At 44.6% G+C, this 12,931-nt stretch overlaps 1 long non-coding RNA gene across 1 annotated transcript; it reads right to left on the bottom strand.

The window, feature by feature from the left end:
• Window positions 1-2: 2 nt before the first annotated feature.
• LOC137433569 (uncharacterized) lies at window positions 3-5,573 on the bottom strand. Its single transcript, XR_010985657.2, has 3 exons — window positions 5,519-5,573; window positions 4,279-4,392; window positions 3-127 (listed from the first exon to the last, which is right to left on the bottom strand). It is a non-coding gene; the product is annotated as an uncharacterized LOC137433569 (long non-coding RNA).
• Between the last annotated feature and the right edge of the window lie 7,358 nt (window positions 5,574-12,931).

Raw genomic sequence — 12,931 nt, 5'->3', positions numbered from 1 at the left:
TACTTGCAGGTTTGTCTCTTGGCTTTTTGCTCCCCGCGTTCGGTGCTGCCTTGGCGTCACTTTCAAGGCTGCTTGTGGTGGTGTTTGGTGGCTGTTTCTTCACAATGTGAGACTCATCTTGAGGTTCCTGGTGCAAATCGGTCATTGTATCAAATTGTACAATGTCAAACAAGTAAGAGACTAACAATGCTCAACAAATAGTAATTTCGTTTACAGGTCACACCTAAAGCATGTTCTTTAGTGGCAGTTTGGATCTTTATGGCTCATTTGAGAGTCTGATGTTAATTTCACCTATCCGTATTTTACATACCGCATTTGATTGAATTTGTCTGTCTTCCATGATAGTTGTACAGCATTGTAATGCAGTAATGCAGTCCTCTATATAATAATACGCTTGCCCATCTGTCTGTGTGTAACATTCCGTTCCACCCATTGGTTGGACAGTTCGCCTGACTCCACCACAATTTCAACTTGATGAAAAATCATATGGCCGCCATGTTGGTGCTTACTGCTGTTAGCCAAATACATCTTCGGAGCCATCATATTCACAATCGCCATGCCCTCCCTGTAAGTTTTTTCCCTTCAGTGTAAAAGGACCAAAGCGACAGTTAAAGGTATGCTGATTAGGCATCACAGGCCTTGTGAAGATAGGCCTTGGCGATCGACGCAGAGGTCTGTTGCCGTATACACTGCCCAAATAACTGTGGCTTAAACCCATATCATTTTAAAAGGTCTTTGTCCAAGGCCGTTATTTACTTTTAACGATGTGTATCTATGCATCTGGAAGAAGACAATTGGTTTTGGGTCATTTATTGGCACACTTAACCTGCTCATGGTCGCATCTTTTCTGCATATCTCACGGGATTGAGAGTTGGACAAGCGACCGTGACGGGCGGGCTATTACAGAGACGAGCTCTTTCAATGTTTAAATTTCTGAGAAGTCGCTGATAGCATGATAAGGGAGAGAAAAGCGTTAAATATTTCACTGCTTTTATGAGTGGGAAGAGGATGAGGAGGGGAGGTCCGCATTGTGGTTAGGAGGTTGAGGACTTGAAGTAACATTTTACATTGCATGATGTTACGCAGCTCCCTGCCAGCTCAATATATAATACTGATGAACTAGTTTGGACATATTGTTGTGGGAATGCCTTCTCGGGTGCAACTTTGCATTGTATAAAGATAGTTATTTCCCTTGGTGCATGTATTAGCGAAGAGTGAGGTGAAATAACCATATCAGAAAATGCGCCATTATTCATATAGTAAGATGCTGTCAGCCTTCTGCATGTGTGTGTGTCTAAAACCGCTCCCCTTAAAACCTTTGTAAATGTTTTATCCCTTTGTAATGTGTCCTCCTGTTTATTTTAAAGTAAACTGGGCCGTAGACACAGGTTTTAGCAGGAAACATCACACCGACCACCAACACCGTCTAACTGAGAGGTCACGGCTGGTTTCCCACACAGGAACTGGGCTCAAAGGCCAATAACAGCCGTGCGCGGTGGGGCCAATGATATAATGGGCTGAGGCAGGGAGTGACACAATAAAGGTGGCATGAACTGTGGGGGAGGAGGAGATGCGCTCACTTGGTCCTGAAGGTAAAGCTGCGCACAAATCTGGCAACCGGACGCATTGTATTCCCAGCACGCTGTCGACTGGCTCGGGCGTTCCACCAGAGCACGGTAATCTATCAAATAGGCTGGAAACTCTGCTCAGAGTGCCTAAATCCGTTGACCGGTGTGACCGCTTTGATGTGGTCAGCCAGGGCAGTGCTGGTGATTGATGACCTGAGTGTCCCCAACTAAACAAGATGGTACCATCTCTGCCAGGTGGGCAGCGTTTCAGAAGCGAGGTTCGGCTAGGTAGTTTGAATGTGGGGTCAATTTGGGGGGTCGGGAGAGGGGTTGATGCGATGGAAATGATGCAGAGCAGGAGGTTGGAAGTGTTGTGTGTGCAGGAGACCAGATGGCAAGGAAACAGGGCGAGGAGGTTTGTTTTAGGAGGATACAAGCTGTTGCACATGGGTTGTGATGGAAGGAGTAATGGCGTAGGAATAATAGTATTGGAAGAGATCAGCAAACACGTGGTGAGAGTGGAAATATGGAAGGAACGGATAGTTATGGCATGGATGGTGATACAGAGACAAATGGTGCGTGTTATTTCGGTTTATGGCCCACACATGGGAAGGGCTGGGGCGGAGAAGCAGGAATTTAGGGACGCACTGGAGAGGATGATGGGAATGGTTGAGATGGAGGTGATGCTGTGCATTGTGGGTGACTTTAATGCACATGTCGGGCTATGGTTTTGCTGGATGAAGAGGAATGTGATGGTAAATTTGGTTGGGGAATGAGCAATAAAGAGGGTCAAGAGCTGGTGGTGAGGAATGGAATAGCCATAGCTGGTTCATTCTTTCAAAAGTGGGAAAGCCACATGATTACGTATAGGAATGGACAGAACAGAACAAAATTGGATTTGGTGGTGGTACGGAAGTGACAGTTGTGGAAGTTTTAGGATCTCAAGGCAGTGGTGGGAGAGCAGGTTACCACCCAGCATAAGCCTGTGGTGTTTGTGGTGAGGATAAAGAAAAGGAGATAGGTTAAGAGCAGAGGTCGGAAGGTTATTAGGTGGGGGAAGTGTAGGGGAATCGTCACCGTACAGTACAAGGAGAGGGTGAGGGCCAGGTATGAGCAACTTAGTGAAGAAGCAGAAGGTTTGGAGAAGGAGTGGAAGAAGTACGGAGAGGCATATTAGGGGAATTGCAGAAGTGTTGTGTGGAAGGACGTCAGGAAAGGGTGCATCGTTGAGGGATAGAACCCTGGACTGAGGAAGTAGCGAAGGCAGTTGGTGAAAAGGAGGTTTGGAAGAGGATAGAGAAGATCAAGGATAGAGGGAGGCAGCCATATGTGGGGTTGCTGCACCTGTACAGGTAGAAGAAGAAAGCAGCAAGTAGAGCTGTGGATAAGGCGAGGAATGATATGGAAATGTACAATATGTTGGAAGAGGTTGGTGGGAGGAAGATTATCTATAAATTGGTTTGTGACAGGAATGAGGATAGTACGTACATAAAGGGAGGATGGTGGTGGGATTAAGGATGGTGGTGGGATTAAGGATGGTGGTGGGATTAAAGATGGTGGTGGGATTAAGGATGGTGGTGGGATTAAGGATGGTGGTGGGATTAAGGATGGTGGTGGGATTAAGGATGGTGGTGGGATTAAGGATGGTGGTGGGATTAAGGATGGTGGTGGGATTAAGGATGGTGGTGGGATTAAGGATGGTGGTGGGATTAAGGATGGTGGTGGGATTAAGGATGGTGGTGGGATTAAGGATGGTGGTGGGATTAAGGATGGTGGTGGGATTAAGGATGCCGGTGATTAAGAATGCCGGGGATTAAGGATGGTGGTGGGATTAAGGATGGTGGTGGGATTAAGGATGCCGGTGATTAAGGATGGTGGTGGGATTAAGGATGGTGGTGGGATTAAGGATGGTGGTGGGATTAAGAATGCCGGTGATTAAGAATGGTGGGATTAAGGATGGTGGTGGGATTAAGGATGGTGGTGGGATTAAGGATGCCGGTGATTAAGAATGCCGGTGATTAAGGATGGTGGTGGGATTAAGGATGGTGGTGGGATTAAGGATGGTGGTGGGATTAAGGATGGTGGTGGGATTAAGGATGGTGGTGGGATTAAGGATGCCGGTGATTAAGAATGCCGGTGATTAAGGATGGTGGTGGGATTAAGGATGGTGGTGGGATTAAGGATGGTGGTGGGATTAAGGATGCCGGTGATTAAGAATGCCGGTGATTAAGGATGGTGGTGGGATTAAGGATGCCGGTGATTAAGGATGGTGGTGGGATTAAGGATGGTGGTGGGATTAAGGATGGTGGTGGGATTAAGGATGGTGGTGGGATTAAGGATGGTGGTGGGATTAAGGATGCCGGTGATTAAGGATGCCGGTGATTAAGGATGGTGGTGGGATTAAGGATGGTGGTGGGATTAAGGATGGTGGTGGGATTAAGGATGGTGGTGGGATTAAGGATGGTGGTGGGATTAAGGATGGTGGTGGGATTAAGGATGGTGGTGGGAGGCTAGTGGCAAACAGGAATGCAGGACAGTGTGGAAAGGATATTTCAGAGATGTTGAACCAAAAGGCTTTGGGGAGTTGAGGGAAGCAGTGGAAAAAAAACCTCACCCCTTCTCAAGGGAAGAGGAGGAGAAGAAGAAGAAGAAAGACCATGTCCTCTCGTTTTGTAACAAACAAATTTAGCACAAAGTCTGGTGACCTCACCTTGGCAATATTGTTTTTTGAGGCAGAGCAGGGTTGTGGTGGTGGTGGTGCTCTGCGCTTCTTGGGAGCACCAATTTTTCCTTTGTCATCCAACTGAGCTGTCCCGATACCCACCTGGTGATATGGCAGACGTGTAGTGGCAGGTGTGTTAGTCAGGTTCTCCACACCCACACGCCACACCACATTGCTGAACCAATGAAGATAGATATTTTGGATTCTGGGTGATGCGCAGCCTTCTCACACTCACCTATGGAGACTACAACCAACATGGAAAAGTTAAACACCAGACCTGGCATTGGCGTAATAGTCCTGAGTCTCATAAGAAACTAGAACGGCGCTCAGTAGAGAGCATACCTCCACCTGGTTGGCCATATCACTCAATGCTGAACAATCACTTAATGAATTCTACTAGCTGGATCCGGATCTTCACCAAAATGGAATCGATTCTTCCTCGTCACACACACAACGTGTCCACCAAGTTTCGTCCAAATACATCCATAACTTTTTCAGATATCCCGCTATGTATCGTTTTTGGCCCTATCTCCCAATGGTGAAGAATCACTTCGAAAATTAAATAATTCTCATATCCGAATCCATATTCAGATCTTCACCAAAATCGAATCTCTTTGTCCTTGTCAGACACCCAACCTGCGCAACAAGTTTCGGCCAAATCCATCCATAACGTTTTCAGATATCCCGCTATGTATCGTTTTTGGCCCGATCTCCCAATGGTGAAGAATCACTAAAAAATTCTAGTAGCCGAATCCGAATCGGGATCTTCACCAAAATCTAATCATTTCGTCCTTGTCACATACACTACCTCTCTGCCAAATTTTGTCCGAATCCGTCCACAACTTTTCAAGATATTTTGTCCATAAACAAACAAACAAACGGACAGACAGACAAACAGGGGTGAAAACATAACCTCCATCCATCTTTGGTGGCGGAGGTAATTAATGTGCACCGAGACAAGAACTCATCCCTGAACTGGTTTTCTTGTGGTCGTATATATACCCCTTACTCCTCCTTCCGCACTATACCCCTACACCCCACTTACAAGGTACCGGTATCTACTTTCATCTCTATTTTGGGGTGGATGTCATCGAGTCTGCATTGGATAAATTACAATTTTAAAGATTCGAGTTGGGAAGGTTCGTCGTATGGTGTTTCACATTTATTTTACACTTATTACACACAATTTTACACGTGTAGGTTGTTTGAGGAGAACACCATTTCTTACCTGTGCACTTTTTCCATGTGATGCATCTGCAAAAACAGTAGTTGATAGTTGTGAGGAAAGAATTACGTGGTTTGCTTATTGTGCACATTCACTCAGGTTTATTTTCAATAGAGAGTCGAGGCTCATGAAATAACAAAATGAACACAGTATGAAAGGATTACCAACACCACCGGAGGGCAATGGGGAGGGTATGGACATTGGACGAATCATCCAACAGGATCTGGGAGGGGGAGAAGGAGGAGGAGGATGTGGAATAGGAAGAAGGGTTAGCGTGAGTAAAGGTGTGGTGAGCTACATATTGAAGACCTGGAGGGAGGAGAATGATTGGTCAAACACAGGGAGGCAATTTCATAGGTGGGGGAAAAGGGACAAAGACCTGCCGGTGAGGAAATAACCTGGATTTTGGAATGTTGTCAATGAGGAGGTTCACTGGATGACCACGTTCTGATCTTGGAAAGATTGGAGAGGGTTATTGGGCTGGAAATTGCCAAGGGGTGCGAGATCAGGTGATAGAAAAAGAAGAGGTTACCGGCCTGTGTATGGTGAGATGGCGGAAGGCCCTGTGCCTCGGATTGTTGATGGGTGATGGTGATAATTACCTCCACCACCGAAGGTTGAGAATAGTAAGGACATGAAAGTCCATGTTTTCACCCCTGTCTGTTTATTGGTCTGTGATTAGGGTATATAAATAAGTTATGGAAAGATTCGGATGAAATTTGGTGGACAGGTTGGCTGTATGACAACGGCGAATTGATTATATTTTGATGAAGATACGGATCCGGACACTATAATTGTGTAAGTGATTCTTCATAATTGAGAGATGGGGCCAAAAATGCTATCCAGTACAGCACGATATCTCAAAAAATTATGAACGAGTTATGGCGAAATACGGTGGATGAGTTGGTTAGATGACAAGATCAAGCCGATGAGATTTTGGTTCAGGTCCGGATCCAGATCTGGCCTATCAGTGGAATATAATACGTCACCTGTTCAACCTGGCGGAAGTACAAGATGAGCCAGAAATATGGTCATTTTTGAAATTCGTGAAGGAAATAAATAATTGTATTTCCAAATAAATTCATTGATGGTATTGAAGTACATTATTTTTTATTTTTTACTGATTTAGTTTTATTTTTTGCAGGCAGAACAATTGAGTGACCATGTGGAACTGGTCGGGTGAAGAACGCGCTTTCGCTGTCGAAGCTTTTTACAATAATAATAATAAAAATAATAATAACAATACATTTATTTTATATAGCACTTTTCAAGAAGCCCAAAGACGCTTTGACAGAGTACAAAAAAACAAGTGCAAAAAGACAAAAATCAACAGGTAAATAATCAAAGCAAAAGGAAGAAGGAGAAGAGATAGTCAGGGGTTAAATGCTGTGGGTTAAATGTTGAATGCAGTGTTGAACAGGTGGGTCTTGAGTGATGTTTTGAATGTGGTGAGTGAGGAGGAGTCTCTGATGGTGTGAGGTAGTGAGTTCCAGAGGGTGGGAGCAGCGATGGAGAAGGCCCTGTCCCCCCAGGATCTGAATTTGGTCCGCATTGGGGGGGGGGGGGGGTCAGGAGGTTGGTACCAGCAGAGCGGAGGTTGCGGGTGGGAGTGTGTCTGGAGAGGAGGTCAGTCAGGTAGGATGGGGCCAGGTTATGGAGGGCTTTGTAGGTCAAGAGGAGGATTTTGTACTGGAATAATGATATTTATTGGTGCACAACGTCAATTCAAACTCCATTTCAATGTTCAACGGCATGGAGATGTGCCGTCTGTTCGTGTTATCAAGTTATGGGTTCAGAAGTTTGAGAGGACCGGTTCAACTTTAAAAGAGAAACCACCGGGAGCACCCAAATCGGTAAGAATGGCACAAAACATTGAGCGTTTGAGGGAGTCAGTTTTGAGAAGTCCGTATCGCGCCAGCCGAAAGCATGCATCAGCCTTAAGAATTTCTCACAGGTCACTACGCTGCATATTGCATGAGGATTTAATCTTTTATCCCTATAAAATTCAAACTGTCCAGTAATTAAGCCAAGATGATGCGTCATAAGGCCTTACTTCTTTGAGAACAATAACGGAAACGCCGTCACTGTTACTGCAGCTCGATATACCGATATGGTTTCTAACTTCCTCTCCAGAGAAGAAGAACCACCTTTAGAGGCCATTTTTCCCTGCAGAGCGGGGGTTGGCCTTTTTTGGGCACCTTGGTCCCCTTTTTGAAGCAATGTTTTATGGCCGGATGCCCTTCCTGCCACCAACCCTGTTAGTCGCATCTTGCGACACACAGGGAATTACCAGTGAACTGGTACTCAATTTTCCGACCTCGGAAGGATGACAGGCTGAGTCAACCCTCCTGGTGTTAATTCAGCGATCGACCGGGATTCGAACCCAGGATCATATGATCCCAAGCCGGCACCCTAACCGCTAAGCCAACACCAGGCTTAGCCTCTCCAGAGAATTAAACAGATTTGCAGAAGTGAGCCCAATGATGTGGTTTCAGCAAGAGGGTGCAACCTCCCACACCGCCAGAGTGTCCATGACTACTGTAAGGACGCTTTTTTCCAAAGCATATAATTTCCAGAAACGGCGATATTCCATGGCCAGCGAGGTCACCCGATTTGACTGCGTGTGATTATTTCTTGTGGTCACATCTAAAGGACAAAGTGTATGTTAACCGTCCACAAACTATTCATGAACTTAAGAAAGACATCAGACACGAAATCAATGATATTGATGTGGCCATGTTGCAGAACGTTATGAATAATTGGCATCCAAGATTAGAGGAATGTGTCAGACGAAATGGTGCGCATCTCCTAGATGTTCTTTTCCACAAATAAATGGCATGTTATGTACTTCACTTTCTTGTAAGAATTTGTTTTGAAATACAACTTTTTATTCCATTTCCATGAGTGTTAAAAATAACCATATTTCTGGCTCACGCTGTATATGCTCTATCGAGTATCCTTCTAGTTTTCAAAGCCTAGGGCTCAACAGCATGGGCCAATAAAGTAGAACTATACTCCATCGTGCCATGAATGAATGCTTTGTGGGCTAGAAGGAGAACTTACGGCACAAGGTAGGACTTGGCTGGATTTTATGAAATGTGCTCGGTCCAAAAGATGCCATGGCTGAGCATGAGCCCTGGGAGTTTGAAGAACTTAACTTCTTCCGAATATTGATCACAGAACTGAACAAGAAGGTAAAAGTTTGAATTCACGAATTAAAGGCCTCGGCTTGTTGTGGGGAAGGCCCAACTTCCTTTTACTCGGTCGGTTATTATGGAAGCAGTTGGTTCCGGTCCATTGCCTGGATGAGGAGCTAGTCGGAATAAAGTGGAATCGTCAACAAAATAGAAAAGAATTGGAGAGGTTATTGTAAGTACAATGCCTTCAGAAAGTATTCACGCACCTTGACTTTTTCACATTTTGTTATGTTGCAGCCTGAATTTAAAATGGATTTAATTGAGTTTTTTTGTCTCCAAACTACACAAAATACCCCATAATGCCAAGGGGAAACGTGTTTTTCAATATTTTTACATGTTTATTGAAAATAAAACACAGAAATATTTATTTTACATAAGTCTTCAGCCCTCTGAGTCAATACTTTGTAGAAGCACCTTTGGCAGCAATTACAACTTCGAGTCTTGGGTATGTCTATATCAGCTTTTCACATCTGGATTTGGGGAGTTTCTCCTATTTTTCTTGCAGATTTGCTCAAGCTCTGTCAATGTGGATGGAGAGTGTCGGTAAACAGCAATCTTCAAGTCTTTCCACAGATTCTCAATGGGATCTAGTCTTGGCTTTGGCTGGTCCACTCAAGGACTTTCATGTTCTTGTTCTGAAGCCACTCCAGTGTTGCTTTGGTTGTATGCTTGGGGTCATTGTCCTGTTGGATGTAAATCTTCACCACGGTCTGAGGTCTTTTGCACTCTGAAGCAAGTTTTCAAGGATTTGCCTGTATTTGGCTCCATTCATTGTTCCCTTTATCCTTGCAAGTCTCTCAGTCCCTGTTTCTGAAAAGCATCCCCATAGCATGATGATGCCACCACAATGCTTCACAGTTGGGATGGTGATGAGCTTTGCTCGGTGATGAGCTTTGCTTGGTTTATATCAGATATAGTGCTTTCCATTCAGGCCAAAGAGTTCGAGTTTGGCTCATCAGACCATAGAATATTTTGCCTCATTCTCTCAGAGACTTTCACGTGCCTTTTTCCAAACTGCAGGTGTGCTGTCATATTTTTCTCAGGAGTGGATTCCGTCTGGCCACTCTCCTTAAAAAGCCTAGATTTGTGAAGTGCTACAGGGACTGTTGTCCTTTCGGCAGGTTCTCCCATCTCAGCCAACAAACTCTGTTGTTCTGTCAGAGTGGTCATTGGGTTCTTGGGGGTTACCTCCCTGACCAAGGCCCTTCTTCCCCAGTTTGGTCGGATGTCCAGCTCCAGGAAGAGTCTGGGTAGTTTCATGTTCTTTATATTTTCTAATTATGAAGCTCGTTGTGCTATTGGGAACTTTCAACACTCTATAAATTGTTTTATACCCTTCCCCAGATCTATGCCTCCTCACAATTCTATCTCAGAGTTCTACAGACAGTTCCTTGGACTTAATGGTGGAGTTTCTGCTCTGACATGCACTGTCAACTGTAGGACCATATATAGAAAGGTGTGTTTCTTTCTATATCATGTCCAATCAATTAAATTGGCCACAGGTGAACTCCATTAAAGTTGTAGAGACATCTCAAGGATGATCAATGGAAAGTGGATGCGCCTGAGCTCAATTTGAAGTGTCATAGCAAAGGGGTTGAATTCAAATTTACTCGAGACATTTCAGCTTTTCGTTTTTAATTATTTAGTGAAAAAATAAAATAAAAATAACTTCGACTTTCACATTAATGGTGTATTATGTGCAGATCGGTGATAAAAAAAAAAAACTCAATTTAATTCGTTTTAAATTCAGGCTGTAAACAAAAATATGTGACAAAGTTAAGGCGTGTGAACACTATGTAATATATTCGGTATTCCCGTAGATTAAATATTTCGATGTTTTTTTTTTACATGTCAATCATTGCAGTAACACAAAAGGATTAGTCCAATTGGTGATGGACACATTTGAAATTGATCATCACAAGGATAACACACCTGGTGTGGTGCTGTTGGGGGAGCTTTTCCGTTTCATTACTGGAGAGCTTAGCACCGTAGGAGGAGGAGGAAGAGGGAGCGGGGTCTCTGCACGAGATGACTCGGAATTATCAGGGGGTGGAGGAGGTGGGGGCTCCAGTTGAAGTGAACTCGCACTCGGGTGCATCAACCTCTCGATGCTCTCGTGGTCTCCTTGGCAAGCCTCCATCAGAGGTGTTCTGTGTACAAAAAGGGAATCATCCTTATGGAAGTTTAGATTTCATTTGGAATGATGGAGCTAAATTATACATTGACCGTTACATCCATGGTGCCTTTTATTGTGAGAAATAGTGTGTCAAGTACTAAAGGAAAATGTTTGCAGCAATCTGAAAGATTTGGTCGGTGAATAACCATCGTCGGCCCGAGGACGGAGGAAACTCTTCACTGTGTGTTCAAGTTTACTGAAATGTCTGATGTATGACATCTTCTTCTTCTTCTCTTCCCTTCATAAGGGGTGAGGTCCAATTGCACCACGCTGCTTCCCGACCTTGACAACGACACTCCTCAACTCCCTTCTGTTCTCATCCAACTCTCTCCATCCTCCAACCAACCCGCCTTAATGATATTGATTCGGAATCGTTGAGATTTCTGCTCCTGCCAATGAAGCACGTACCATCTACTCTACCGAATCTCACATGGATCTGTGGCCAATCTCCTGTTACTTTCCTTAAAACTGAGCGTTCCCTCAGCCTTCTGAAGCTCAGAAAGACTTACGAGCTGAAATAGCCTTCCCCTGAAATAGCTTCGGCCACCACCTGGCTCTCGGTGGAAGGTGTGACTTGTTTGACTTCTTGGAAGAATAGGGGAATGTAGTGTTGCTGGATGGGGCTAGTCTTCCTGCTGTCTGCAGGGTATGACATGGTTGTGGACAGCCTCGTTTGGAGTGTTACCAATTCAGCACCTCGTGTTACCTCTTGAGCATGACGGTGAGACAGCAAGGACTCGATCTGTACTTGCTGTGCAGCAATCTGCTCAGCTTGTTCCTACACCATGATGCTCATGTCTCAATTTGCATCAGTGGTATCCTCCCTGATGGCTGCCTCTCTCCTGATCTTGGATATTCTCTCCTTGCCCATGATCTTGATGAGACGATCATGTGCATCAAAGGAAAGTTCAGGATTTTAACAGATGAGCCATCACAGCTGCATCTGAATGATGCAACAGCTTTCACATGGGTGTGGCCCATGTGTTAATTAAGAAAATAACATCCCAGCATGGTTAGGGTCATGTATAAAAATGTTGCACGACTGGAGATGAAACTTTTCCATGTCCAACTTTTGGGGATCGCCCCTATGAGCCAAGCAAAAATAGGACCGGACCGGAGATCCTGAGGCTCATGTGCATTAGGAGCAACAGTCACACAAACTTCCCACAGACCCTGATATTTTTAATGCCGTGAACAAACTTTGGTACATCATGGGCAACGAAGGTTGTGATCAAGTTTCATTGAAATTGTGTGTGTATTTTCAGAGAAGAGAGCAAATACCTATTTCGGGGGGGTCAAACATCCCCTCCCCCCACCTCCGTAGTCCGTAGGCCCCCATAATGAGCGCAGATTTTGAATTTGTTTTGAAAGCCATTAATTAGACATATTGGGCGATGTATATTCAAAGTTTCAGCTAATTTCAACTTCTAGTCCTTGAGATATGAGCGCCAACACATTTTTTGCGGACGGACGGACGGACACCAACGTGGATTCTTTTTTTTTTTTTCTTTCTTTTTTGTATACCGAATCGAGGCTCGTGAAAGAGCTGATATTTACTTCACAAACAAATCAACCAGACAAACAAAATATATAAAAAGAGGGAGCGGAAGACAAGAGAAGGGGAAGCACACAAACACTTGAGAGCCCACAACATTTAAGAGCAGTGAGATGTGTGGGAGGGAGAGGGCTTGGGGGGAGGAGGCGTGGAAGGGGGGGGGGGGTGTGGGAGAAGTACAAAACACAAGGACACCAAGGACTTCCAGGACAGAAGTTGGTATTTCAAAAAAGTGGAATTGGGGTGAAATTAGCGGGGATAGAAAAGATCAAGGTTTTGGATGGGGGAAGATAAGAGATGGTGGTGAACAGCTGTTTTAAAGACCTGGAGGGTGGAGTGGGATTGAAGAGAGTGAGGGAGTTTGTTCCAGAGGCGGGAGAAAAGAGGAATGAAGGAGTGAAGGTGAGCAGACAGTCTTGATTTTGGCAGTTTAACCATAAGATGGTTGCAGACAGATCTTGTGCGACCTGTAGGAATATTTGCGGGAC

This window comes from Myxine glutinosa, chromosome 10 (assembly GCF_964187855.1).
Source record: "Myxine glutinosa chromosome 10, kmMyxGlut1.1, whole genome shotgun sequence".
Lineage (NCBI taxonomy): Eukaryota > Metazoa > Chordata > Myxini > Myxiniformes > Myxinidae > Myxine > Myxine glutinosa.
The sequence above is the reverse complement of the archived record's forward strand: the minus strand, read 5'-3'. Positions and strand labels throughout refer to the sequence as shown.